The sequence below is a fragment of the Myotis myotis genome, unplaced genomic scaffold (genome assembly GCF_014108235.1).
Source record: "Myotis myotis isolate mMyoMyo1 unplaced genomic scaffold, mMyoMyo1.p scaffold_m19_p_2, whole genome shotgun sequence".
Taxonomy (NCBI): domain Eukaryota; kingdom Metazoa; phylum Chordata; class Mammalia; order Chiroptera; family Vespertilionidae; genus Myotis; species Myotis myotis.
This window is the reverse complement of record NW_023416324.1, coordinates 143811409-143835469: the sequence shown is the minus strand read 5'-3', so window position 1 is coordinate 143835469 and position 24061 is coordinate 143811409. Positions and strand designations below refer to the sequence as shown.

General features: G+C 37.7%; 1 pseudogene; it reads left to right on the top strand.

Annotated features, from left to right (window-relative positions):
- Positions 1–19429: 19429 nt before the first annotated feature.
- LOC118675707 lies at positions 19430–23779 on the top strand (annotated as a pseudogene).
- The last annotated feature ends 282 nt before the right edge of the window (positions 23780–24061 follow it).

Below are 24061 nucleotides of genomic sequence, written 5' to 3'. Positions count from 1 at the left end.
TGGCAAGTTTATATGTGACTTCATAGACTTTATGTCCATCTATTTATTACATGTATATACATGAGAAGTAACTGGAGAGATAGCATGTTAAAAATATTATTCCAGCATATTGATGTCCTTTGGGCTGCCCCAGAGGCAGTATTTCACTGTGGAGAATTTACTATATTGATTATATGTTTGTTGAGAAGTACTTAAATACCAGAGAATCTCACAGAACACACAAAATTGAGACACCCAGAAGATAAACGTCTTCTCAATGAACTAGAATGACTATTATAAGCACTGATGACTAAAGAAAATGATCTTAAAGATAGACAGAACGTATGGTACCCAATATATTTTGTTTTAAGAGGCCCCAGCACTCTTATCTCCAGAAAAGCAGCTATCATGTTATCACTTTAAACTTTAATATTTAACTTACTACCTTTAATTTGACATGAACTCTAATATATAAAACAGGTCATATTGAGGAGGGTAAGAGTTCAGATTTGATCTCTAATGCTTAAACATGGAGACATAACATCTGTGAATACAGGTGTCAATATTGATAACACATGAATAATAATGCCTCCTCAGGTGACTTTGAGAGTTAAAGGAAATGAGTATAAGAAAATGTAACAACAATGGAAATGTAAGGTATTATTACCCCACTTGAAATTATAACTTGACCCATCAGGTTATTGAAATGAAATCAAGATTTAATTTCTACTTGCTCTAGTATAGATAATATTAAAATGCAGACTCTAATCAGTAGGGGTCTATTTTGAGCCTAGATCACTTAACTTGTTATTGCACTCATATTGGCTCTGTACAATGGGCATCGGAAGACCACCAAAAGCCATAGATATATTATGTTGTTCTTCAGACTTTCTTAAAACTGATGAAGTTTAAACTTAGATGATGGTGAAACGGATGCTCTTAAGCCTATCTGCACCTTCCATTGAAAACTGTAAATATATTTAGAAAGGTAAATATATTTAGATTTGTTTTAGAGTGGAATGAAGGTTTTCTTAGGAGGGAATTAGGTATCTAAAGCTCTGAAGTGTGATAATCCAGTACTTATCCAATGTTTTTTTTCCACTACTTACCACTAAGGACCCAGAGTAGGCTGACTCTAAAGAGGACAGTATCCTAATTTTATTATTATTGCTTTTGTCATTCTTTGTCTAATCTCTATCTCCTACAAATACACACTATAGAAAGAAATAAAGTCATTCAATGTTGAGTACTGTATGAAAATAAACAAATCAGCAAACTTAAAATAAATGGAATCTAAGCAAAAATAATACAAACAAGAGAAATAAAGAATTTTTTTTAAAAAAGAGTAAATTCCAGAAATCTGTTGTTTCAGAGCTGAAAAATATTATCAAATTGTTGTCTATGAATTTTTAAAACATAGTGAAATAAAATCCTCTGTAGAGCAAGAACAAAAATAAAAAAGGTGAAACTATTGACATTGGGATTATGCTCTCTATTGGAACTTTGGGTACCATGCATTACAGTTGCTATAAATTTTTAACCTTAACCCCAAGTCGCAGATCTTGGGTAGGGGTTGAAAAAAGAAAAAAACTTGAAATTATAATCAAAATAAAGAAACATAACAAGAAAGAAAAATTATTATTGGGAGAGGGAGTAATATCAGAAATAGAAAATAAAAATGAGGAGTCAATAAATGTTTAAAGGAGATATTTTTAAAAATGAATAAAATGTGAGACAAAGAAAAAGATTCACTACATGGCCCTGGCCGATGTGGCTCAGTTGGTTGAACATCCTCCCATGCACCAGAAGGTTGCTGGTTAGATTCCAGTCAGAGCGCATGAGGCAGCCAATTGATGTTTCTCTTTATCATCAATGTTTCTTTCTTTTTCTGCCTCTAATCAATAAATATATATTTTTTAAAAGATTCAATATGTGAAAGATTTACATCTGCAAAGAAGCAAAATAAAGTAATGAGGCATAAAACAATTTTGTAAAGGTGTAAGTTAAGGAGACTTTCCCAATATAAAAAAAGACTTAGAGAACATATTGAAAGGTTGTATTGCAGCCCAGAGAAAATTGAGCAGAAATAACAACACAAAGATATATTGCAAGGAAATGATAATACTTGAAAGACAAATTAAATATTTTGGTAGCAGCCAGACCAAATATCAAACCACTTATTATAGAGGCAGAAAAATAGTCTTGCTTTTGCCTTCTCCACAGAAACCTTCAACTCATAAATCCAGTGGAATAAAACCTACAAAATTTTCAAGGACAGAAAGAGAGACCTAAGGACATTTTATATTCAGTCTACCCATCATTGTATATATAGGAAGCAAATAAATAGTTTTTAATGTGCTGAACTCAGAGTATATTTTTCCCCTAAGCCCTCTGCAGTTTTCTGTCAGAAGATGAACTTCAACCAACCAAGGGAAAATTGAATGAACTAAAATGAAATAACTGGTCCTGAACATTGACTATATTATCTGGGGACTAAGATTAAAAATAATAAAGAGATTGAAGTACACAGGGTATTAAACAATATTAAATGCTCTGATAATATAACTAACAGAATTTGGGAGAAAAAAGAAATGGAAAATGGAGAAAAATTGAATATGCTGATTTTCTCAATTTTAAGAGCTGAAGGAATGATCAAATATATTATTTAGAAATCAAAATGAATTAATAGAGATATAAGTATATTTAAGTGAACAAAGGGAAACAAACATTAAGTAAAATAATTCACTGTCTAACACCAAATGGTGGGGAAAAGAGTTGGTGAAGAGAAGAGGAAATATGTTAACTTTGTTTATGTTTATAACAAGGAATTAATAGTCTCAAGAAAGAGGAGTTTAAAAGAGTTTATCTTTTGAAAGATAACTACTATAATAAAAATGCAAATCTTCTTTGTAGGGCATGCATGTACTTTGGTCTTACACATGCATATGAAGTGAAGCAAATAGAGCACAGGGTGAAAGAATTTTATAGACTTAAAAAGAGAAGGCACAAAAAATAATAGAAATATTTTCATATTTGATTTCAAAGAAAAATCCATCATTATATACTTTTTGTACAAGAAACTCCTCTAAACAAACCAATTCAGAGTGGCCAAAAAAAATACATATATATATATATATATATATATATATATATATATATCAGACAAAAAGAGCAGACGTCTTCATTTGTATTTCTGATAAGTTTAGATTTAATAAAAAAAGACATTAAATAAAAACTAATAAAAATATGGATACTGTATAAAGCTAAAAGATGCTGTGTACAGTGTAGACATCAGTACTTTTTTGGTTGCAAGTAATAAAAATTCTACTTAAACAACTAAGGCTAAAACAGCCTTTGTTGGAAGGCACATCAGCTAAGCTTCAGCAAGAATAAGAACACAACTGAGGTGCTGCCAGCGCTAGCTTGGTCTCATCTCTGCTTTTTCTGCTCTTTCTGCAGAGCAAATCCTTTTATGAAGCAGAAAACCGTTGCTGGTAGCAACCTGACAGCCGCACATTTGCTCTATTGGAAGGGAACTAAATTGCTTTCTGTGACACACTTAAAAATCATAAAAGGTCCTCAAGAACCATTTTAAAGGCCCAGGTTTAAACAGGTTCCCATCTTTGGGCCAATCTACTCTGCCCACCTTGGGTATCCACTTAAAATAATCACTGTGAACAGAGAAGTGAGAAGCATCAAAAGATGACTTCTCCACTTGTCCTTTTGATTATAGTGGTTAGCACAGGGAGACAACTTTCTGAAAAAATTAAGCTCTATTTGGGGCAGACCAAACGTCAGGTGTATCACAAAATTTAAAGTGTTTATCTGGCGATATTTACCATAGCTAAAGCTTGAAAATGATTTAATTTTTTAACAAAAAATATTTTAGAGTATCCATTCAATGTCAGTGAGTCAAAAATGTAAAATTGTATATAGGGAAAAGACAAAGAAAATGCATTAAAAATCAGTGGAATACCTTATGTGATTTTTTTTCTGTTTCTATATAACTCAATATTTTTATAGTAAATATGCAATGCTTTTATGACAGAATAAGTAATAAACATTTTATTTTTTTAAACTCTATCTTTGCCAATTCTTTTTTCCCCTCACATATTTGGAAGGAACCTTAGTGGGGTAGCAGTTAAGCCTTAGGCAAAGGTTTTCTCATAAGAGCAATCGAATTGTAGAGTCATGTTATCACAGGAACTATGGAAGATGTGGAGATTAAGGAACATACTCTTTCTGAATTCATATTTCTATGGTGTTATTTTATGCAGGACCATGGTTATATACTATGACTTTGACCAGGGGTCCTCAAACTATGGCCCGCAGGCCACATGCAAATACAAATATTGTATTTGTTCCCGTTTTGTTTTTTTACTTCAAAATAAGATATGTGCAGTGTGCATAGGAATTTGTTCATAGTTTTTTTTTGTGTGTGTGTTTTTATTAATTTTTTTAAAATATATTTTATTGATTCTTTACAGAGAGGAAGGGAGAGAGACAGAGAGCCAGAAACATCGATGAGAGAGAAACATCGATTAGCTGCCTCCTGCACACTCCCCACTGGAGATGTGCCCGCAACCAAGATACGTGCCCTTGACCGGAATCGAACCTGGGACCTTTCAGTCTGCAGGCCGATGCTCTATCCACTGAGCCAAACCGGTTACGGCCATAGTTTTTTTTAAAAAACTATAGTCAGGCCCTCCAACGGTCTGAGGGACAGTGAACTGGCTCCCTGTTTAAAAAGTTTGAGGACCACTGATTTTGACTGTAAACTACTTTTTTGAAGAATCCAAAATATCAGAGGGGTAGAGAAGGGCACACAAGCTCTGAAAAGTGAGATGGATGAAGATTCTTTAAGTCTTAAAAAGGAAGTGTTCTAGGTAATGTCAATAGTTTAAACAAGGAGGATGTAAGAAATAAAAATCATGATATGTTTGGAAACCAGAGATTTAAAGTACAGCAGGAATAGTGTGCAAATGCCATAAATTTAAATGTTTTTTCTACTGTGAAATCTCTTGTGATCTAACTGGGACTTGTTTCTGTAACTTTTCTTGCTTCTTATTTAATAAGGGAATCTTGAAAAAGTGTATGACACCTTTCTAGAATGAAAACCTGTAAATACAAAAGCATATTGTCTGGGCTTTTAGTGTGTTCATTGTAGAATTTTTGCTAATTATTATAACATTCTGGCATCATCAGGCATGTAACCATGCAGTTGGCATTTTGCAGTTTACTTCTGTACTTTTTTTAACCTTCTGAGGCAACCTTGACTTGACAGTAGCCACAAGAAGTCTCAGCCCCCAGGACAATGATAACTTGGAAGAAACTCACAAGGCTGCTGGCTCATTGGGTAAAGATATGAAGCAAGAATTTCTTAAACTATTCTGATTTATTTTATGTAGAATCAAAATTCAAATGCTTAAAGGTGTGGGGATAGGGAAGCCAGAACTAATAAAGGGAAGGATAATGGAATAATGTCTGACCCGAAGAAAAGCTAAAAATATTTCAGCCATCTTTTTTTGTAAAACACATGATATAAACATAGTACACACACACACACACACACACACACACACACACACACACACACACACACACATCTTACCAAATAATAGACAAACATGTAAATTAACCATCCCTCTGCTATGCTCACCAGGAAATCAGGAGAGTATGCAAATTAACCAACAAGTATGGCAATTAATTTGCATACGTAGGGGCAAAGCAGCAGAGCGAAGACTGAAGGCTCTGTCCAGAGCCACGAAGACTGAAGGCTCTGACTGGAGCGAAGGCCTGGGTCCCGGGTGCCGTAGGAAAACCAGTGCCTGCAGCCAAGGGAAGGGAAGGCTTATTGCATGAATATCTTCATGCAACGGGTATATATATCCTATTTTCCCACCCATAATCATGCCTGTCTGTATGTTTGTGTGTGTATGCATTATATATATATATATATATATATATATATATATATATATATGCCTGGTGCACAAAATTCATGCATAGGGGGTCCCTCAGCCTGGCCTGCACCTGCTCCAATCCCTAGGGGGATGTCTGACTGCCAGTTTAGGCCTGGGATTGAGCCTAAACTGGCAGTTGGACATCCCTCTCACAATCTGGGACCGCTGGCTCCTAACTGCTCACCTGCCTGCCTGCCTGATCACCCTAACTGCTCTCCCTTGCTGGCCTCATCGCCCCTAACCACCTCTACCTCAGCCCTGCCACCATGCACCATGGCTTTGTCTGGAAGGACATCTGGAAGGTTGTCTGGAAGACGTCCAGTCTAATTAATATATTACCCTTTTATTAGTATATATATAATATATATATGTATATGATATATATATACCTTTATATATATCATATATATATTATATATATGTATCTTTATATATATATATATATATATATATATATATATATATATATATATATATATATCTTAATAATGGAAGAATGGCTTTCTAAGTACAAGAGTATATCATTTTATATACAAAGAAAAATGTAAATATTTTTCTATCTTCTTAGTCCCAAGTATATGGGCAAACTCTCAGAACATGGAAATAAATCTTCCTATTCCTAATTTTCTGTTTATATAACAAGAAAAACTAGTATTATTTCTGCCTCTTTGATGAATGTCTTTGGTCCTATACAGTAGGCAAGGATCAATAACCATTTCCGCAGGTATTTATTTAAAGATTTGAGTGGAAGATATTGAAAATGGCATAGAAAGCACCTTTTCATCCACTTTATTCATTTACTTCCCACATCCTCACTGGGACAATCTATCTTCATTTTTCTTAAAAAAAAAAATAACCTGCATATTAACTCTCCTGTGAATTCAAGCCCTTACATTTCCATTGACATCATTCCACTAAGATTTATGTAACCACTCTACTTAAGCTAAATGTTTCTCAGGCTTATGAACCATTAACACACTCAATTATTGCCAGAAAAGTCTTGAAATCCAAAGACTTGTGATTTAGCCTTAGGGTCATCTAAGTTCCTCTGATATTCTATTTTGTGGATCACACACATACGCACACAAACACACCACTTAATTATCTAAAAAATACATTTTTTGCCCTAACTGGTTTGGCTCAGTGGATAGAGCGTCAGCCTGCGGACTGAAAGGTCCCAGGTTCGATTCCAGTCAAAGGCATGTACCTTGGTTGCGGGCACATCCCTAGTGGGAGGTGTGCAGGAGGCAGCTGATCGGTGTTTCTCTCTCATTGATGTTTCTAACTCTCTATCCCTCTCCCTTCTTTTCTGTAAAAAAATCAATAAAATATATTTTTTAAAAAATACATTTTTTTTCAGGACAGGCTGATATGAGAGAAACTACCCTCCTTCTTTTAGATTCCTGCAACTATGAAATATATAAAACTTAAAGAAAAGTCTTAGATAGATGATAGATAGATGATGATGATAGATAGATAGATCTCCACACAATAGGTACTCTACTTTGACTCTACATGTCTAAGTCAACCTGAAGAGAATATTCTCTTGATCTCAGGATCTTTAAGTCGGAATGAGTCTTTTCAAGATCCTAGGAATTCAAGCTATTCCATAGGCAAAGAAAGAGTGGAAGACTGAGAGTTTCCATCTTAATTTTGAGCGCCTACTAAATTTCAGAGATTACTAGGTGATATAGAATATATATTTCATTTAATCTTTGCAATAGGCATAAAGATAGACATTATTATTCCTGTTTTTCAGATACAACAATAGATATCAAGTAGCAGGCCCAAAGTCACAGAGGCAATTATGGCCTGGGCCAGGGACATATTTGGGTTTTGTGGCTTTGTGTTTTTTGTGTTTCTAACATAGAGAAAAATGCAAATAGGTCGTTATCCTCATGTAACCTTTTCGTGTAAACTTTTGCCTTCTATTTGAATATTTTTTCTACATTTTAAGCTTAAACTATACTTAAGTTATCAATTAGTAAATTTATTATTAAAATAAATGATGCTAGAATAAATTAGACACCATTCTTGATCTCAAAATATTTAGAGTTAAGGCATAATTACTTGAAAAGTTGAATATTGGTATACAAACAATAACTGAGAACATTTTAAAATTCCAAATGGCATTGGCCTTATCATTAATTACCAGATTAATTATACAGTCAGCCAATATTATATTAATTAAGTGTCAAAACCAAGTTCACATTTAATATATCTCATATCTTCATGCAAACTTAACTCATTTATTCCATAAATATTTTTTAGTCCCCACTAAGTGCCAGACACATAATAGGCATTTTGGAGACAACTATTCATACATCACAGACTCTCCCTACAAGAAATTTATAATTTTTGAATTTATCTCTGGGTTTTTACAATATAATATGAAAAGTGTTATAATTTCAGTAAGTAACTATTCTAGTCTAGTCATAGGGAATTTTGACAATAAAATCGCTATTAATATTTGCATATGAATTCAGACTCAGTCATCAGTGAAAACCATTGCCATTCAGATAACTTGTTATTTACTGAATATTTCTGCATCATATTTCATGTTTCTGCTCATGGTACTTATTAAGCATGAAATGCTTTTCTTTCCATTTATAATGTTAAAAATCCTACTTATCCCCCAGCAGCATGGCTCAGTGGTTGAGCATCGACCTATGAACAAGAAGGTCCTGGTTGGGGCACATTTCTGGGTGGTGGGCTCAATCACAGTGTGGGGCATGCATGAAGAAGCCAATCAATGATTCTCTCTCATTATTGATGTTTCTGTCTCTCTCTCCTCCCTTCCTCTCTGAAATCAGGAAATATATATATATATATATACTAGAGGCCCGGTGCACAAAAATTTGTGCACTCGGGGGAAAGGGGGGGTCCCTCAGCCTGGCCTGTGCCCTCTCGCAGTCTGGAACCCCTCGGGAGATAATGCCCTGCTGGCTTAGGCCTGCTCCCGGGTGGCAGAGGGCAGGCCCAATCCCTAGGTGCAGCCCCAGGTCAGGCTCAGAGCAGGGCGGATTGGGAGGTTGTGATGCCACCCTCAGTCACACTCAGGGTAGGGCCTATTGGGGGGTTGTGGCACCGCCCCCTGTCACACTCAAGGCAGGGTCGATGGGGAGGTTGCAGCACCACCCCCTGTCACGCACAAAGCAGGGCCAATCAGGGGATTGGGGAGCTCCCCCCTGTCGCGCACAGAGCAGGGTCGATCAGGGGGTTGGAGAGCTCCCCCCTGTCACACACAGAGCAGGGCGGATCAGGGGGTTGGGGCGCCACCCTCTATCACCCACAGAGCAGGGCTGATCAGGGGGTTGTGCGCCGCCACTGTCACACTCAGGGCAGGGCCAATGGGGAGGTTATGGCTCTACCCAATCACACACAGAGCAAGGCTGATCAGGGGGTTGGGGAGCTCCCCCATATCAGGCACAGAGCAGGGCTGATCTGGAGGTTGGGGCACCTTCCCCTGTCACAAACAGAGCAGGGCGGATAGGGAGGTTGTGGCCCCGCCCCCTGTCACACACAGAGCCACAGCGCGATCAGGGGGTTTGAGCGCTGCCCCCTACACACTGATCCCAGTACCGGGAGGCCTCTCAGCTCCAGTGATCCCTGTGCTGAGAGGCCTCGCGGCTCCGCTGATCTCAGTGCTATGAGGCATATTACCCTTTTACTATATGGGATAGAGGCCTGGTGCATGGGTGGGGCTGGCTGGTTTGCCCTGAAGGATGTCCTGGATCAGGGTGGAGGTCCCCACTGGAGTGCCTGACCAGCCTGGGTGAGGGGATGATGGATGTTTGCAGCTGGTCACACACCCTTCAGGGTGGGGGTCCCCAATGGGGTGCCTGGCCAGTCTGGGTGAGGGGCTGAGGGCTGAAGCTCCCAACTTCTCCTTTTTTTCTTTTTTTTTTTATTCTGGGCCAGCTTTAGCTCTGGCTCCAGCTCTGAGGCCTCTGCTGCTGAAAGCAGGTATCTGGTTTGTTTGGGTTCTATAATCGAAACAATGTATAACTCCAGCTCTGAGATCCCTGCTCTCTGAAAGCAGGTTTTTGGGGTTTTGTTTAGCTTCTATATTTGTTACAATGTTTCTTAAACTGCAAGCTCAGAGGCCGGCAAGGCAGGCGGGGAACGTTGGAGTCCTCCGTCACTGAAACAAGCAAGCCTCATGTTAGTTTCAAGCTGCCTGGCTGCCGGCCACCTTCTTGGCTGGCAGTTAATTTGCATATCGCCCTGATTAGCCAATGGGAAGGGTAGCGGTCGTACGCTAATTACCATGTTTCTTTTTTATTAGATAGGATATATATATATATATTTTTTTTTAAATGTATATATATTTTAAAAATTCTACCTGTTTTAAGATAAACACTGTCAAACATCTCATATAAATTTTTATAATCTTTCTAGAAGGCTATTGGTCAATATACCATTCAAAATCCTAAAGACCATTTATAAATTTTAGTCAACTTTTATAAATGATAAAGAAATAAAAAGAAATGGGCAAAAGATACAAGTCAATGTTATATAAAACAGTAAAAAGCTGAAAATAAGTACTCATAAGATGAAAATAAATCATTTTATTTTTATTGCCATCACATGAACATTTATTTTGAATTGCATCATTTAAAAATTTTAAGCTACAAGGGAGGAAATAAAGGCATAAAGTTAAATAATTTAAGTTGTGATATTGATGTAGCCCAACACATAGATTTCTCTCAGTATATTTATGGCCCAAAGGAAATAAAATCATTGACACAATAATTTTATTACTATATTAATTTGTTATAAGAAAATGACATAGATATGCACAAAGATTTGACTATTTGCATTTCTATTGAATTGTTGTAATATCATAAAATTGAGGGGGGGGGTAGAGAAACCTTAATGTTGAAAACATGTATGACTACATAAACTTTAAATTAAAGTTGAAAAAGAATATTTAATATTAATAAAATATTTTAAATGAAAATAACAGATTTTCATAAAATATTTCTTTACTTTAACAATTATTTAATTAATATTTGCTATGTATTTGGCACTCTCCCAAACACTTCCTGTCCTCACACAACTTTGCATTTTTAGAAGAAGGCAGGCAATAAATGGTCGATAGATAGGTGAATAGGGGATAGATAAATGAATGGATGGATAGATGATAGATAGATGGATAGATCGAGAGATAGAGCTAAGTGATGATAACTGAGAACAAAACCAGACTAGGATAGATCACAATAATAGTGAACCTACAGGCATTGAGAAGGTTTTGTTTGTTTGTTTATTTGTCTGTGGGGGTTTTTTGTTTGTTTTGTTTTTTGTTTTTTGTTTTTTTTAAATATATTTTATTGATTTTTTACAGAGAGAAAGGAAGAGGGATAGTGAGTTAGAAACATTGATGAGAGAGAAGCATCGATCAGCTGCCTCCTGCACACCCCCCACTGGGGATGTGCCCGCAACCAAGGTACATGCCCTTGACCGGAATCAAACCCGGGACCCTTCAGTCCCCAGGCCGAAGCTCTATCCAGTGAGCCAAACCAGCTAGGGCTGTTTGTTTTGTTTTTAATGAAGAGTTGTATAACAGCTTATTGTACTCCAGGAACAGCAAGAGTATGCGAAGAGGGCAGGATGAGAGAGCAGACCCTACTAGGCCTTGGCAACTTTGAATTTTATTCTGAAGCCAGAGGGGGAATTTTAGAAGAAAAGTGAAATGATTAGGTTTGCTTTTAAAAGGATCTGATCTTCAGTTTAAAAAAAAATATATTTTAAAAAAATTAAATCACCATATGGACAATAAAGTGAAGATTAGACTAAATGCCATTCATAAAGCAGAAAATTAGATGACCAGGAGGGACACAGAGGTAATTTATCCATCCTTTTCTTCCTTAAATATTTATTGAACACCTAATTTTCACCAGACACTGGGATTATGGCAGCAAACAAAAGATTGAAAATTAGAATTTACATCCTAGTAGAAAGAAACCAATGGTAGCAAGTAAATAAGTATAATATATAGTTTTTAGATGGTGAGTGACAAATTCTGTGGAATAAAATAAAGCAAGAAATACAGATGGACAGTGGTTACAATGTATTTTTCGTTGCATGTCAGAACCAACCTCATTGCTAAATTAGCACTTAAGTGAAAGAGGTGGTAAACCACACAGACATCTAGGGGCAAGCATGATAAGTAGATGGGCACAGCAGTTGCTGATATTGTTGAGAGTGACTGGTGCATTAAGGAGTAAGGAAGAGGCCAATGTCCATGAGAGAAGATAATACTTGAAACAGTGGTGACAACTATCATAAGATTTTAAGCAATGTTGATGGTCATGCAAATAACATATTTGACAGTTCTCATGTGGAGTGTGAGAGAAGTCAACTATGATTCAGGTTTTTTGTTTGATTAATTAGAAAAGTTACTCAGTTTTTAGTCTGTTGGAAAAAATGGGGTGATATTTACCAAGACTGGGGAGACTGAAAGAGAGCAGTTTTAGGAATGAGGGCAGGGAACATCACAAATTTGGTTTTGAATATTTTAAGTCTGAAGTGATAACTAAACAGCAGAGTGAGACATACTGTTCTGGAGACAGATAAGAGATCTAAAATGAAGATAAAAATGTGATTGTTGTAAAACATCGATGATATTAAAATCAAAGGAATGGGTGTGGATAGAAAAAAAGGGAGGTCTAAGAATTCAGAGTGCAGATGTATCCATGGCTAAGAAAAAGGTCAGGGATACGGGGGGGGGGGCGTGGAAAAGAAAGCAGATGAGGAATGGCCCTATAGAGAGAAGAAAATCTAGGAGAATGTGATGTCATAGAAGCCAAGAGAGCAAAGTTTCATAGAGAGTTAATGAGTGATCTATTGTGTACAATGCTGTGGTGGTCATACAAGATGATAATGGAGGACAGACCATAGCATGGGGGTTGTTGGCAAACATGAGAAGATCGGTTGAGGTAGAATGGTGGAGGCAAAAGCCATTAAGATGAGGTTAAGAGGGAATGCGGACATTTTACAAAATAACTGGCCTGTACTCCTCAAAAATTAATATCATGAAATATAGACTGGGATTAAGTAGACTAATGGGATATGCTAAGTAAATGCAAAAGGTGATGCTGGATGCAAAAAACATTTTTTTTTTTTTACCATAATGGACAGTAGTGAGACAATTGGTAAAATTTGAGCTAGATATCTAAAACATAATTTTAGTAATATAATCTTCATGATTTTAATAATTACATTGTGGTATGGAAAATTTTGTTTTGCAGAAATACATGCTGAAGTAGTTATGATTAAAAGGGCATATCATACTCAAATTGTTCAGAGATAGGGAAAATGAAAGTTAATGTGGTAAAACAATATTTGAGGAATCAGAGTAATGGGTATGTGAGAAATGTTTGTCCTATCTTTTTAAACTTTTCTGAAATCTTGAAATTATTTCAAAGTAAAAATAAAAATAAGCAGTTAAAATACTAAAAAGTAAAAAAGAGAAGGAGAGAGGTGGAAATAGAGAATCAGTAGACTGACTTGCTGTATGTAACGCCTTTCCCTTTCATAACTTTCTAACTAGCCTGTTCTTTAACATGGTAAGCCTTCTCTTACAGCTGTTTCTTTCTTCTCTTGCAGCTAAGTTAATGGATCTTTTTTCCACTTCTTCTGATTTTTAAAAATCCAAAATCTCCTTGATTATTTTTAGAGAACATGATTCTGAATGTTTTAATATTAGACATTTTAAATTTTTTTCTTATTCTTAAATAGAGGCCCAGTGCACAAAATTCATGCGGGAGGGTGTGTCCTTCAGCCTGGCCTGAGCCCTCTTGCAATCTGGGACCCCTTGAGTATGGTCCCTAGGCCTGACTGGTGATCAGGGCCTATCAAGGCTTTCCTTCTCCTGGTTGCCTCCCTCTGCAGGTGACAGGCGTGGGATACGCTCGCTTGGCTGGCCTGGGTCTCCCTCTGTGAGGTGATTGCTGGCCAGCCCTGCACACCTGCCACAGCATCTCTGGCCAGTGGCCTGGGCCTCCCTCTGTGGGGCGATCGATCACGGGGCCCCCAGATCAATCGCTCAGACAAGGGAGGCCCCACCCACCTGGCCGGGGTCTACAATCAATCGCTGCACAGAGGGTGGCCTGGACCTTCTTCTTTGGGGTGATGGCGGAGCTCCCCCCGCTTGATTTCCCTGCTGGCCCGTGGCCTGAGCCTCCCTCTGTGGGGTGATCATGGGGCAATGGTGGGACCACCCCACCAATTGCGTTGCACCAACCTTGGCTGGCCTGGCTCCAGTGCATGTCATAGCGTAGTCATCCGCAAGGTCGTCCAGGTGGTTGTTCTGCTGCTCAGTTGTTCAGTCAATTTGCATATTATGCTTTTATTATTATAGATTGATCAGTAAGCTCTTACTCTTTGAGTTTACAACAAAATTTATTGAATTTTATCTTCTTCAATCTAAGAGGCTTGCATGTCCTCTATATAATTAGGTCCTGTATTGCTTTGTATTTGTTGATTAATAAAGTTCCTCATCATTCTGTTAGGGAAGCTTTCCTCAGTGTTTCACAAATCTCAAGCCCATGAAATGAACAAACAAAAAGCCAACTTGATAACATTTTTTGGAAAAATGATTCCTAAATTTGCAGACAAGCCACTTGAATCTAAGAACTTAAAATTACCACAGTTGCTTCCCTGAGCCCTGAAAATATAAGAATAGTCTTGGGGGAAGGCAGGGATTTGTAATAAAATAAAATAAGATAATAAAATAAAATAAAATAGTAAAAAGAAAGTGAGGATGTCTCTAAAAGAGGTTATTCTTCTAAAAGACAAGGATTCATTTATTAATAGTGAGACAATGACTATTTCCAAGCTGGAGATTGGTATCAAATCCAAGTCACAGGAAAAGTTTTCTGGTGACAGTGTGAAAAAATGTATTGATGGGAACATTTAGGACAGGGTACCTACTTACTTTTAATGCAGATAATAATCCAGTGTAGTTCATCTGAGAAAAAACGGGGTCTTGTGTGGAGACAGAAATAAGTGACCTTGATTTATAAGACTAGACAACAAATGATTATCCTCCACAATAGAACAAAAACTTAGCTCCATTTCATTAATTTGCTAATGTTTTTCCCCTGCTGCACATATTAGCCTTGTTACCACATTTATTCATGACAGTGTGTTCACACGAGCATGCAGATGCCCAATTCCTGTCTCACTCAGTGGTGATGTCTCTGCTCATCACCCTGTCATTGGGAAACATCCCCCCAGGACTAAGTGCTATAACACTTGAGCTCTCAATCTTCTCAGGCTTCTCAAAGACTTCGCTTCCCTATAAGACTCTCCTGGCTTCAGATAGCATGAATCTGAAATAAAAGTTAGAAAGATTCCTACATCTCCTGGTATAGAGACAGTAAGAACTCAATCAAAACTGTGTCAAAATCTCAGCTCTGCCATTTACTTATTGAAGTTAGGCTACCTGCATTAGTTTCATTTTCCTTATAGTAAAATGATGTGGGTAATGGATGCCTGAAAGGTTTTGTGGAAATATTAAACAAGCTGATTTTTAAATCATTATAATCATAAACAGCACATAAAACCACACAATAATTGTTAGCCAGAAATAGTAGTAGTAGTAATAATTGTATTTATAGTAACACTGCCTATTAATACATTTTAGGATTCTTAATTGTCTCATACCTCTCATATATATCTATACATATAAAAGGCTAATATGAAAAGTGTTCCCTCAGGAGTTCGACTGAGACCTAGAGTTCAATCACTTGCTATGATGTATGCTGACCAATAGGGGGCAGTGTGGAAATGGCAGTTGACCAGCAGCAGAGGCAGGGCACTGAGGGTGTGAGGGAAGGAAGAGGAGGGGAAGTAAGGAGGCGGGGAACCTGATTGGCCCTGATTGCCAGCCAGGCCTAAGGGCCCTACTGTGCACAAATTTCATGCACCAGACCTCTAGTTTATGAAATAAAGCTCTATCTGAGAGCATGTTTGAAAATAGAAAATTTGCTTAAAAATAATGTTTAAATAATTTTGTAGAAGTTTCTCTTTAGTGAGACTATGCATACTTTAAACCAGCTGTTGCCAACCTTTTGAACTTCATGGACCACCAGTGGTCCATGGACCACTGGTTTGCAACCACTTCTTTAAACTATTCTCAAAGTATCATATTCTTGGACTCAACCAGATAAAATCAGAAGAAAAAAAAATAAAGTATGAGATAATTAAAATATACTACAATTGAGTGAGATTTTCAATTGCTTGCTCCTAATACAGTTGACCATGTATTGAGACCAATTTCAATTTGTATTTACCATAGTCTATTAGTTAGAAACAAGTTGCACATCCCTCCTAAACTCAAACTCAAGAGGAAGGGGTCACACAAAGGAATGGACAGTAGGGGGGAAAGACAGGAAGCACAGGTGGCACATTAGAATTTTATCTTTCATAGTAGATAATCTCTAAAACTAAAAAAATGAAGAAATTGTGTGCACACAAATATGTGTGGGAGTGTTTTATTATGGAGTCAAAATCTAAAGAATCAGCTAAAATATGTTAAAGTCATTGCAGCTATAGAGTAGTATAGAAAGTAAGGCTATTTTACTTTTTAATTATTTAGTCCTTTATACTATGTTCATGCATGTGTTGTTTTGCTGTAATTGGATTTTACTTTTATCAAATAATTGAATGTGGATCTTATAAAGAAGATGCTTAAACTTTGCTCAAATAATAAAAAGTAATGGAAGCAGAAAATTTGGGCTGGAAAGCAATTCCTGAGAAAAGATCTCAGAGTTTGTGTGGACTGAAAACTTAATATAAGTAAAAAAAGGTGAAAGGTTTAAGAAAAACAAACAAACAAACAAACAAATCTTCATAGACCTAGACAATAGTATTGTTATGGTGAGTACCAGAGGGAAAGAGAGGCATGGGATGAGGTAGAAGAGTGTAAAGGGAGGAATAAATGGTGACGGAAGCAAACTTGACCTGAGGTGGTGAACACACAAGACAATATACAGATGATGCATTATAGAATTGTACATCTGAAACCCATATAATTTTATTAACCAATATCCCCCCAATAAACTCAATAAAAAAGAAAAAATCAAATGCAATGTCATAATCCTATTCATTGAAATATGATGAATAAATAGAAAAAAAATAATTGTCCAGTATTCTGCATTAAAAATTCCATATTTGAAGTTGTGTTCACTTGGCTTCAAATTTAATTATGTTTTTCTATTGTTATAATATCAAAGGTTTATTTTTATTATAGAATCAATATATTCTCTCTGTGGAAAACTTTAGAAAAAAAATCTGTAACATCAATACTTGACAATACATATTATAAACATTTTGGTGTTGATCTTTTAAACGTTTTTCTCTATATACTAGAGGCCCAGTGCACAAAATTAATGCACTCAGGGGGGTCCCTCAGCCCAGCCTGTGTCCTCTTGCAGTCCGGGAGCCCTTGGGGGATGTCTGACTGACGTCAGTCAGACATTCTTAGAGCTGTCGTGGAGGCGAGAGAGGCTCCCACCACCGCCACTGTGCTCACCAGCCATGAGCATGGCTTCTGGCTGAGCAGCGCTCCCCCTGTGAGAGTGCACTGATCACCAGGGGGCAGCTCCTGCATTGAGCGCCTGGCCCCTGGTGGTCAGTGTGCGGCATAGCGACCAGACATTCCACCATTCAGTAGATTTGCATATTAGCCTTTTATTATATAGGATATTATATATATATATATGTATATATATATATATATATATATACATATATATATAGTGTATATGTAACTACATATGTCCTTTGGATGTTGCTTTTTAACTTAATAGTGTATTGTAGAATACTTCCTTTTTCAGCCAAAACAAAGAAACAAGAACCAAATAACCCCTCATTTCTGAAACAACTAAAAACAAGGTAATATATGTAAAATAATAGTTCTTATAATATTTTCATCAGGCAAGAAGAGACAGTGATCTATGAGAATGTAGACAAAAAAGGGGCCACATACCAGCTAAACCTCACAAGCTCAGGGGAGGCCTTCATGGTGGCCTTATAAATTCAGACCAAAAGTAACCACATAAGATCATCTGAAATTAAAGCTTAACTAAAAGCTAGTCATGGTGGGTGGGACTTCAACCTATAAATAGGAGTAGGATGGGATATTTCAAACCTTAACAATAGTGATGGTTGGATAACACTGAATAATCTACAGAAAACATTCAATTGTACACTTCAAATGAATAAATTGTATGGTATATTAATAATGCCTCAACGAATCTGTTACATAAATAAATAAAAATATAGAATGAACCTTTTAAAAATCCTAACAGACAACTTAATCCCAGAAAAGATTAAGTTAGGGGTGGGTAGAAAGAGATTAACCAAAGAACTTTCATGTATATATGCATAACCCATGGACACAGACAGTAGTGTGGTAAAGGCCTGCAGTGGGGGATCAGATGCGGGCTAGAAAGGGTCAATGGGTGGAGGAAACAGATATCTATAATAGTTTCAACAAAAAGATAGATTTTTTGAAAAATGGGACAAATTCTAACAGACATATCACCAAAGACATAATAATTACATGAAAACACATGTACAGTTCTCAGTATCATTGATCATTGACAAAATTCAAATTAAATTCAATATGATACCATAGTACACCATGTAAAATGGCTAAATTTAAAAGATTGATTGTAGCAAGTAATAGCAAAGATGAAGTCCAAGTGGAAGGCCTATGTACTGCTTATCAGAGGTCAAAATTTCACGGCCACTTTGAAAAAATTTTTGTGAATTCAAACAAATGGAACATACAATCCCATTCCTAGATGTTATCCAGTGTTGTATAATGAAGAATCGACTGGCTTTTTTCCATAGTTACAGAAAAAAAGCATTTGAATCTTCAGAATTGCCTCCTAATATGTTTTTGTTATTCTTGATGTGCCTTTAGGACAACACCGTCTCAGATTAGGCTAATGAGATGATGCTAGACAGTTTCAGAATGGACATTAACCATGCCAGAAAGACCAAGCATGTCAATAGAGCATTGGCATTTTAGAGCCATGTGATATCAGTCCAAACCCCCCGGAGAAGGAGACTGAACTTGAGTTTAATTATGTAGTCAATGATTCAATCAATCATGACTAAATAATAAAACCCCACTAAAAACTCTGGACATTTTAAGCTCAGGCTGTTTTCCCTGTTTAGTAAAGTACATTTATGTGCTGGAAGGGTGATGTATTCTGAGAAAATGGAAGCATCCTTCCACCTGTCCCAGTATGTTTCTTCTCTTAGCTGATAGAGATGTGTCTTTTTGCTATAATAAAACTGTAAGTAGGGCTCAACAATTCCTCATGGTGATGGCTGCTGGTGGCTGCAGCGGGGCAGTGACTGAGCAGTTGCCTGGCGGGCAGGCGCCGAGCTAGCCTGGCCTCAGCGTCCCCCCAGGCTCTGCACCCCTGATGCTGCTCGGGTGCTGACCCCTCCAGGCCGGGGCAATGGTGAAGCATTTTCTGGGCCAGAGCGTGCTCCAGAGCTCCCGGGACCAAGTGTCCGCTGCCTTCTGGCAGCGATGCCCGAATCCCTATAGCACACGTCTTGACGGAAGACATAGTGCACCGGGAGGTGACCCCTGACCAGAAGCTCCTGTACCGGAGACTTCTGACCAAGACCAACAGGATGCCCCTCTGGGCCGAGCGACTATTTCCTGCCAATGTTGCTCACTCGATGTACATCCTGGAGGGTTCTATTGTGGACCCACAGAACCAGACCATGACCACCTTCACCTGCAACATCAACCACGCCCCGCTGATGGTGGTGGAGGAACGATGTGTTTACTATGTGAACTCTGAGGACAGTGGCTGGACCGAAATCCACTGGGAAGCTTGGGTCTCCTCTAGCTTATTTGGCATCTCCTGAGCTGTCCAGGAGTTTGGTCTCGCCTGGTTCAAAAGCAGTGTGACCAAGTCAGTGAAGGATTTTGAATACATCTTGGCCAACCTGCAAGGTGAGGCCCCTTCCAAAACCCTTGTTGAGACAGCCAAGGAAGCCAAGGAGAAGCTAAGGGGATGGCCCTGGCAGCTACAGAGAAGCCAAGGTCCTTGCCAGCAGCAGTTTGTGTAGCCAGCTCAGACCCCGGTGCGGCAGCACACCACACGACCCGCTGCACTTCCTTTGCCCTCCCCTCTCTGTGTTTTATTAAAAGTCAATTTCTAGCCTGGTCTACTCTCTGGGTAGTGGTTTGGAGGTGGTATCTGTTTGGCATCTACAGTGCACCAGACATGTTATCCATGTCTGGGTCAGGCCTGCTTCTTCCTGCATTGGATAGCTGAGGAGAGAGTTGTTCACGTTCACAGACAGCATGCAGGCAACGTGGTCATAACACTAGACTGTAAGCTCCATGAGGGCAGGGACCTTCCATTTGTTCTCTGCTGTGTCCCAAGTACCTGGAACAATACCTAGCTCATAATAGACAATAACTATTTGTTGAATTAAAAAATAAACTGTAATTATAAGTATAGCACTTTCTTTAGTTCTATGAGGCATTCTAAAGAATTATCCTGTGGGGGTTTCTGGGTGGGGGGGTGGTTAGGAACCTCCCTGAACTTGTAGTCAGTTGGTCAAGAGTGTAGGTAGCCTGGAAACCCTCAATTTGCTGCTGGTGTCTAAAGTAAGGGCAGTCTTGTGGAAGGCTGTGCCATTAATCAGTGAAGTTTGATCTGAGTCTGGGTAGTTTGTGTCAATGTTGCATTGTACCCAAGAAAATTGGAAACCTATTCACATAAGACTACGTGAATGTTTGCAGCAAATGGTATATTAAATGTCCCAAAATTGGAAATAATCTAAATATCCATTTATAATGAAAGGATAAATAAGTAATAGTATATCCATTCAATGCAATATTATCAATTAGCAAAAAGGAATTAATTACTGATACATGGAACAAATGAACAAATCTCAAATTCATTTTACTAAATAAAATACTCTAGACACAAAAGACCAATATTTGTGGGGAAGCACGGGACTTGGTTGGAACGTCTGTAAGGAGGATTCTCTGAAAGGTCGGGCCTCTGAGGGGACCTTGCCAAAGGTGGCAGCCTCTACCTTGACTTTTCCAAACAAGTTCGATCCCCCAGGGGTGTTTTGCTGGAATCTCTATGTTTAGTCTTTAAAGACCTGACCTTGTAGAAGCATATACTTTCTCAAGGATACTTGCCCTGCTGATTGTATCTAAAGGTTAATTTAAGTTCAAGCTGTTGTTACAATAAAAAGCCAACAAGGCAGGTGAACAGCACTGCTTTTACTACTGAAGTAAGAGTCCCCTAGCCCTCTCTTTCACAGAAACCTGTGTCAGAGTAATCTGTTCATCCATCACTCAGGGTCTGCTGGTCAGCACTGGCAAATATTGTATAATTTCACTGGTATAAATTCAAGTGACACTTGATCAGTTGTTGCCAGGAGCTATGAATAGAGGAAAGGTATTTTTTTAATACATTTTTATTTATTTCAGAGAGAGGGAGGAAGATGGAGAGAGAGATAGAAATGCCAATGATGAGAGAGTCATCAATCGGCTGCCGTCTGCATGCCCCTTACTGGGGCGTGAGCATGAAACCCAGGTATGTGCTCTGACCTGGAGTTGAACAATGACTTCTTGGTTCATGGGTTGACACTCAATCTCTGAGCCACAAGGGAAGGAAAAGTATATTTGCCTGTAAACAGGAGTGAGGGAAATTTTTGAAGTGATAGGAATATTAACAGAAAATGGCACCAGATGTTATAGGCCTCAGTCTTTGAGTTTTGGCTAAGAAAGAATTCAGAGCCAACACTCATATATAAGCAAAATTTTATTTAGAAAGTCGCAAAGGTAGAAGAAGTGATTCATGGAAGAAGTGAGTCAGCTGGACTGTGTGGGCTCAGGAAACATGTTGTAGAGGCAAAAGAAGGGCCCTTAGAGCTTAGGAGAAAGCAAGCAAAGGTATGCACCTTGAAGGAAGAAAGGGAGGAAAGGTGCTGGCATGCTCAAGAGAGAGACCTTTATCTTAAGAGGTTGTATCTGCTTCCTAAAGGTGGAGATTTTAGGGGAGAATCTCAATAGAATATTTATCAGATGTTCAGGTGTGTATCCTCATGGTTGTGGTCACCACTGATTCATCCGTGCCAGAGCAGTGGATCATTAGTCATCACATCAGGGTGTTGTCCTGCCTGACCTTGCTGCTTTTCTGGGCTAGAGCTAAAACACAACTGAGTCCTAGATGTTATCACTAGTTTGACCAAAACTTTGTCTCTGTGGTCAACAGACCCACGGCTTTGTTCCTGAGATTACTTGATGTAGATCAGAACCTCGTCATCTTGAGGGTTTAATGCTTAAGGGAATGGTCCTGCATGGGCTAGTTTGGGGTCTTATGGGGCTGTTCTCCAGCCTCCTTGCTCCTCCTCTAAGAGGGTCTACCACATGACCACTAATATGTTAGGGGAAGAAAAGTCACCCTGGAGGGTCACAATTGTCCATCACTAGTCACCCAGGGTTTTCCACCCTCGTGACCTTCCATACCTGGCTTTTCATTCCTACTCTGCTCATGTGTGTCTAACTGCCTACTATGTCATAAATATTTTATATCATGACTATAGTGGTGTTACAAGACTTTATTCAATATCTTGGCCCCACTGTTACAAAATACATAATAATAGATTCTAGTCAAATTATAGATATTAATCTAGATGACAATATTCAATTTCTTTACTTCTTTGGAGGTTATGTGGATGTGTCTACTGTGTAAAAATTTATCAAACCGTACCTATATTATTTGTCCAACTTTTGCTATGTATATTTAATTCTTACTTCATTAAGTAGTATATGTTTTTAAAATGTTATTATTTGCAACTCAGTAGTTTTTGTTTCTTTTATAGTTCTTATACATTTCTTAGCTGTATATAACCATTTATTTTATGGGTTTTGCTGATATTTTAATAGAATATTCATTATATTGTTCTTATTTATATTTGGCATATGAAAAACTACTGAACTTACAAAAATTATTTTGTAAAGTAACCATTTTCCTGAATTGTCTATTTCTAAACTTATCAACTAGATTTTTAGTGTTTCCATGTAGGCTATCAAATCAATAATAAGAAATGATAATTTTGTTGGGTTTTCCTGTTTATGGTTATTGCCTTCTTTTTCTTGTCAACTGCACCTTCTTAAAGTTTCAGGAATATGACAAATAATAGTGGTGATTTCATACATTCTTCTCATCCTTTTTATTTGAATGAAAATTCTTTCAATATTCAAGTCTGCAATATGATGCTGGCTAGCTCAAAATCTGTATCTACCAGGTTAAGAAATGCTCTTTTTTCTATTTTACTAAGATTATAAAATCAGAAATACATATTAAATTCTATCCAATGCTTTGTCATTTATTGTAAAATCTTTTATTTTTCTTCTTTTGGTAAAGTACTATTGTTGTAGTGTACCCCACGAATCACACAAGGATGCCTCAAAAAGTCGAATTAAGGAGCCACATTTATTTCAAAGCCAGCAGCTACAAGGGGACAAATGTTCTCCAAATCTCACAGCCCCAAATGGCAGTAACATCAGGCTTATAAAGGCAAATATCACAAAGGTATTGATTACATCTCTAGATTTGGGATGAGGAAACTGGTTTGCAAAAGCAGTTTGTTACAGAAGCTAAAATGAGCAATTTCATTATCTACAAAGATTAATTATAATTTTAGGTCTTGGAGCCACTGAGTCAACGGAAAACACATTTTCTGGAGCCACTGAAGCAATTAAAGCAATTGTGCTGTCCTGGTCTCCAGGTGAAGAGGAATGTGTTTTGAAAGACCAGTAAAACCACAATCAATGGGGTATACAATCGAATGGGGTGATTTATATAAGTTCAGGAGATTAAAATAACTTGTCTATTCTTTTAGCAAGCAAATAATTATAGAAGCCAGAATAGCAGAGTTAAAAATTAAACAGCAGTTTTTACCTGAGATGATTGCTACCATGCTTCACTAGGCTATATTATTTTTATTTTTATTTTTTTTGAGGTTCCAAATGTCAACTTTACTGCTGGGACAGTAGTGGTGCTAAGCAGGGGTCCAAGTCCAGAGAACAGCCGGGAGCCAGG